The sequence below is a fragment of the Oreochromis niloticus genome, linkage group LG20, assembly GCF_001858045.2.
Source record: "Oreochromis niloticus isolate F11D_XX linkage group LG20, O_niloticus_UMD_NMBU, whole genome shotgun sequence".
NCBI classification, from domain to species: domain Eukaryota; kingdom Metazoa; phylum Chordata; class Actinopteri; order Cichliformes; family Cichlidae; genus Oreochromis; species Oreochromis niloticus.
In genome coordinates, this window is record NC_031984.2 from 21,107,432 (window position 1) to 21,114,264 (window position 6,833).

Below are 6,833 nucleotides of genomic sequence, written 5' to 3' on the forward strand. Positions count from 1 at the left end.
AGCCAATCACATGGCAGAAATTCAGTGCATTTAGGTATGTAGACATTGTCTACATACCTACGATGGGCTGGTTGGAGTATTTCAGAAACTGCTGATCTGCTCTGCTGGGATTGTTCACGCACAGCAATCTCTAGAATTTACAGAAGATGAAAGGGAGAAAATATCCAGTGAGTGGCAAAAATGAAAATCCTTGTTGATGTCAGGTGTCAGGAGGAGTATGATCAAACTGCTTCGAGCTGATAGAAAGTCACCACAAGAACATGTCTCAATACACAACATGTCAAATCTTGAAGTAGACAAGCTACAGCAGGGGAAGATTACACCTGGTGCAACTTTTGTCAGCTAAGAACAGAAAACTGAGGCTCCAATTCACCAAGGCTCAACAATCTTTTGACAGAAGATTGGAAAAATGTTAGATGGGCTAATGACTCTCGATTTCTGCAGCAGCATTCAGGTAACAAGTCAAATGTTGACGTAAACAACATGAAAGTATGGCTCCATCCTGTACTGTATTAATGGTTCAGGTTGCTGGTGGTCTTCTAATGTGTGGGAGATATTTTCTGGGCATACAATCAGCTAATCATAGTATCATTTATATGTCACATCCTAGCTTTGTATTTTTACTAACCATATCTATTCCTTTGTGACCACAGTTTACCCATCCGATGATGACTGCTTCCAACAGGGTAGCGCACCATGTAACAAAGCTCAAATCATTACAAACTGGTTTCTTATTAGAATTATAATTAGAAGCCATTAATTATTATTATATTATTACTAAAATCAAAGAGAGCAGAATGATGGTGCAAAAATTATGCAATTTCAAAATGATTTAATTGATAAGAGACAATATTGCACAACGTATTCTAATAATGTAAGGTATTGTCCATTGAGTAAATATTGCACTTGGCTGGGAAATTACACAGGAAAGAAATTATTGCAGGAAGAGGAAGTGGAGGTGGTGGTAGTGGTGATGGGGAGGAAGGAGTGGGGTTTCATTGTTGTTATGGCACTTGAGAAGAGCCTGTTTCTTAGTCTGCTGTCCTTTATTGTAGGAGACTGTAGTGCAACAAGGGGGGGCAGCAGGTTGAACTGGTGAGAGCCATGCTTTCTATGGAGGAGTGGAAAAAGGTGACCAGCAGCTTTTCGCTCAGGTTATTCTTCCTGAGCTCTCAGGAAGTGAAGTCACTGCTGAGCTTTTTCAGTTACTGCTGAGGTGTTTGCAGTCCAGCATATGCCAGCAGAGATGAAGGTAGCCCAGAATTTGTTGGTTGGGATCCTTTCTACACAATCTACGCAGTAGTGGGGTCCCAGTCTGCAGCGTTCTTCCTTAACTTTGCTTTCCTGATGTTCAGGGTCAGGTTGTTCTCTGAACACAAAGCTGACAGTTTTTGGATCTCTGTGAGCAATCTTGCATTCTAAGTCACTCAGTGCAGTGGAGAGCTATGGCAATGGCATCCTCAGGGGACCAATTTGGTCTGTAGGCAAATATGTGTTGAATGTGCATGTTGAAGATAGGAGGGTTGATATGATGTGAAACCAGCCTTTCGAAGACATGTGATAGCTGGTCAGCACACACTTTTAGCACCTTCTCTGTAATCCTGTCAGGACCAGTCTTGTTTGTGTTCCCTAACCTGAGGAGCTGACTCATTTAATGTTGTAATTGTATAGAGAGTCTGGGCTCTGGAGTGTGGAAGGGGCTGAAGGGACGAGACTGAGGGCTGCTGTGATTCTCTCAGTGTGTAAAACAGTAGTTCAGTTCCTCTGTCAGTGAGGCTGCTGAATTCACGGATGATGTGTTGCAGCCACTGTGTGATATCCTCCATTCCCTCCCACAATCACCTCCATTCAAACTGCCTCCACAGGACCAGATGTCAGACCAACAGAGTGTGTTTGGGATGTGATGGAATGGAGATTTACATATCATCTGACAAATGTGCATTACCTGTGTGATGCTATCATGTCAATATAGAAATGCTTGAATATTCTTGAATATGCCTTGAAGAATTAAAGCAGTTCTAAAGGTAAAATGGGTCCAACCCATTACTATCAAAGTGTACCTTATTAACTGGCTGGTGAATGTAGATGCATATTTTAGACATTATAGATATAAATGGCAGCATTTTTGAAGCATTACTCTGAAACAGCACTGGCATTACATAAGCTTAGAGTATTACCCACCACAGTTGAAGCAAATAAGAACCTGGACTGTGAAGCTGAGGAGAAAAAGGATTTCTTCAATTGACCCAATCCAAAAATCTTTTAGGACTTTGAAGAGTAATGTCTGATGAATTAAAAGAGAAACACATTATTATCTGTAATAACAATAAAACAACTTCCTGTTTTTGCAACATCTTTACTTGACAGCTCATTTAAAGCACTGTCGGCCACACAGACCAGGGGCAGAGAAACATGAATCACCCAGTGATCTGTTTGTGAGCAGTGACCTTTAAAACAGGTCCATTAGGTGTTCATCCATGAAAAAAATAAGCCATAGGTTTTGACACTAGAATTGAGTAAATTAATGCCATGAAGAGCTGAATTCATATTACTAATGTGACATATTGACAGCACAGGAAGTTGATTATGAAACCTTGATAGAATAAACAGTTAGTATGACATTAATCCGTTTGGGTGTATCACTGAAAAAGTAACAAAAAAAAAAAGCTTACTGCAGCTTTCATTCTTAATTGTCCTACAGCATCTGCTGTGGTTGAGGCTGGTTAACCAAGACAGACATTAGCAGCACGGGGAGTTTAGTTAATACAGCTGTACAAAGCATCTCCAACAGTATCCAGACACACTGCACACCCACAACACAGTGCACGTACACTCGCAATCTCCCCAGGGAGTATAGCTTTTTGACATGAATGCAGTGGACATGGTGCCAACATTTTCTCCAGTCTTTTTTGTTACAAAAAAACAAAAACGATGCATTTTCTGCTTCTTTAAGTACTGCAGTGCCCTCCTGGCACACATCACCATGGATTAATCATTGTGAGGTGGCATAGAAGTGTCAGTACACAGTCAGAGGTGGACTTTTCACAGGCCACTGACTGGGTCAAGATGGTTTTCATATCATAGTCCCTGTTTACAGTGATCCTCTGGTTAAAATGGTTAATATAATAGTGCTGCAGCTGTAGTAATGGTTCTGTATTATGTGATGTTGCAAAATAAAGCAATAGGCAACCATCACAAAAGTAACATGGGTTAATATTTTGCCTTTTAGTAAGACTGTTCTGTTTGTAGTCTTTAAAAATTTAGGAGGAACAACCCTGGACCTAAATGTTTTGTTGTTTCTATCCTGGCAACAAGCTCATGCTTATTAAAATCAACAAGGAGCAATAAGTTTCCATTATTGATGATAAGGCTAAGTGTACAAGTTGGATGTTTTCCTTGTTTTTGTATTTCTTTTGGTGCAAAGCCTCAAACAGTGAGGCCATCTGTCTAATGGAGAACCAAATAAGGAGGATAAGTGTTTACATAAAATTCTTGCTGTGAGCTGCTGAAAGATGCCACAGCCATCAGGGAATACTGTTTCCATTAAAGGGTGTACATGGTCTGTGACAATGCTTAGCTTGGTGGTACGTTGCAAAGTAATATCCACCTGGATGTCGCTGTTACTGTCCCAAGTGAACATAGGTGAAAGCTGCATCTTTGGAGATGCTCTGAGTCATCTGGCCGTCACAATTAGGCCCTTGCAAAACTCATTCAGATCCTTGGGCTTTTTTTCATGCTTGAAACAACTGTTGAGCTGTGATGTTGCTTTCTGTTTGACAGCTTTGCCAGTGATCTCAGTAGATCTAAAGATCACCTTTGGTGGAAGTTTGTATCATGCGAAAAATATGAAATCTATATTTAAAAGGCAGTGTTCCGCTTAATTTATGGAATCCACTGGAGCATCATTTTTCAAAATGTAAAAGTTTTGTGCATCAATGAAGAACAAGTTGGGCCCACTGGTGGAGCTTGAATGCTGAAGCAGCTTACATGAAACTTGTGAAAAGAATTAGGGGACTTGTCTCAGTCGGTGTGCCATGTGCTGCGGTTTTTTGTATTACTGTTCTTGGTATAGCCATTGGCACCAATAAAAGACTAAAGTGATGTATGAAAAGGTAGAAACGTTAGATGCCCATACAGCTTCACTGCTTGCCTCCTAATTAGGCCATAATACTATACTGCTGATTGGCTCAAACACCCTACACACAACTTGCATAACATATTCTACAGCGAATACAAGGATTGATGCAGTAATCCTGCTGACATGATAAGCTGTTTGATCTATTTTCAGCAACCCCTTCTCTCCACACACCCACAGACATGCTATGTTATAGGATACCACAGAGAATAAGGCATGCATGGTAGATGCACTAGAGCCATAATCTATGAAGTAACTGTTTTCAGTGAGCGAGTGCAGTTCTTATGATAGAAGGGGAAAAAAATCACAAAAGAGTTGAAGCAATATGAAACTATCACTGCATTTTAAACAAGCAAAGGGCAGCACATAAGGACCTGAAATCATCAACAGCGTGAAGCAGTGGAAAAATGAACAGGCGTGATTTTTCCTTACAGCTGAAGGTTTCTTTTGACAAGAGGTTGTTTTCATTGTCTATTTATATCATGTATTCTTCCGGGAAGCAGCAAGACTTCTTCATATAAGCAAAAGAAAAAGAGCCTCAAATCCAAGCTTCTATTTAAGCAAACATAAATTGTCAAATGATCATGCACCATCATGAAGCATCAGAATGAATCTGTCTCACAGCTAAATCACTGCCATTGATTTTACCTCCCCACATTCATCACAAGTATCAATACTCATGCTTGTCCTCTTGTGGTCATGACTTTGGTGTATTTTTCTTTATCTCTGGAAGAGCAGTGAAGCTTTAGCAGAGTGCTAATGAGCCTCTTGTCACCTGAATAACACGGACAGGTGATTAAAGGGAAACAGGCAGAGGCAGGTGAGGAATACAAATGAGTTATTTCTCCTCAACAACAAAACTGCTCTTTCGGTGATGTTGCACCAAAAAGGCTTTTCTGCAGAGCACAGTTGCCCTGCAGTACACTTTTTCCCCGTTATTCACAGACAGAAAGGCAGCAGTTCAGTCAGACTGGCTGAATTATCCATCCCTCTTCATTTGCCCACCTCTTTCCAGTGTCTGCACTCTCACACCCAGAGGAGAGTAGGAAAGGTGTCAGCACACTAGCAGAGTTGGGACTGCACCATCAATAGCAAAAAAAAGGGGGGGAAAGCAAAGAGACAAAGTTGAATCACGGGTCCCGACGAGGGTGAGCTGCACAGAAACACCCCCGGAGACGTGGATCACATTTTACCCGCTGGAGCTTGTCAGCATGTTTAATTTGTGACCTGGCAACTTGGCTCTCCTGAGGGTGGAGGAAAGGAAAGGGCTGGTGCTCCACTCACAATACTATCTATTATATAAACATCACCTCCATTCACAATTATCGTTCAAGCCGAACGAAACCATTACATCTAATTGAGCAGTGAAGTGGGTAAGCGGGTTATCTATCACTTGCTCAATCCCATATTCACATTCAGAATAAAATCAATATTTGATGGGGCGCTCTTTGTAATTTAGTACAAGAGCACTGAGATGAAATTGCAGTCGGCCTCCGCTTCAGTGTGTGTCAATTTTCTGGGTGTTTAGCAGTTCATCTCCACAGAACTAAACCCTTATAAATGATCTTAAAAGTCTCAGTAAATCACAGTCCAATCAAGTGGCTCATTACCCCTCTGTTCTGTGCTCTAACTTAACAACATGTGAAATATTAAGGCTGTATTCATCGGTCTCGCCGCAGCTTGTCCCTCACCTACTGTCTGTGCTGTACATAAAAATAACCCGGCAGGGTTGAGATGTTTGAGATCAGAGCTGTAGTGATGGAGAGTCATGTTCATACCCATAACATTTCTCCTATGCCACCATTTGTCACAAATGAAATGTGATTTTCATCTAGTTATTCAAAGCCATCACTGAGAATTATAGCTTGTGGTTATTCATGAAGCTTTAGGGTGAGTAATGCTGCACCAGAGTTGCGGCTACGACAGGATGCGGGGGGACACTGTGTCTTCTGTTGCATAATTTAAAGGTGTGATAAACTCTGTATTTACGAGTCGAGTCACACATCAAAAGCAATGAACCACAAGCAGGAAAACCAGTCCTGCAATAAGTTTTTATTTTGTAAAGTGGAGGGATGTTATACTATACTTCAGCGGGTCATTCACTGCCGTGGTGCAGAACGCCAGTAGGTACTCGAGAGGAGGAGGAGGAGGGTGGAAAAAAAGAGAAAAGAAATGAAAATGCTCACAGGGTGAGTAACCATCATATGATCAGCTGTTGCTATGGCAACTGATCCCAGCAGCCAGCCCTTGGAAAGTGAGTCACATGAGTGAATTGAAGGAGACAGGAAGCATACTGTGCATACATGTTGCCAGTTAGATGCGGTATACTTGTGAGTGAGAGAGGGAGGAGAGGGAAGTGGGTGTTTTGTGTGAGTCTTGTGATGGAAGCAGAGATTATCCTAAGGTTAGCACGTACAGAAGGGTTAGACTGTTCTCCACATTTATTCCTTTTAAGGTTTCTAATCATAGGGCGGACTATGGTGCAAAGTAGTAGCAGCTGAGAATAAACACCTGCACTGTGAAGATCCAACATATATCTGGCTCTATGGGCATATTTTAGGTTTGTGATAGTTAATAAACTGTGACTGTATTCTTCTTTAACTCACAACTCCTAGGAGCCTCATTTTTCTCCTTAAGCTTGCTTTGATGTCCCAGACACAAGCAGACAATGTTACCAAAAGCATCTACCTGACTGTGT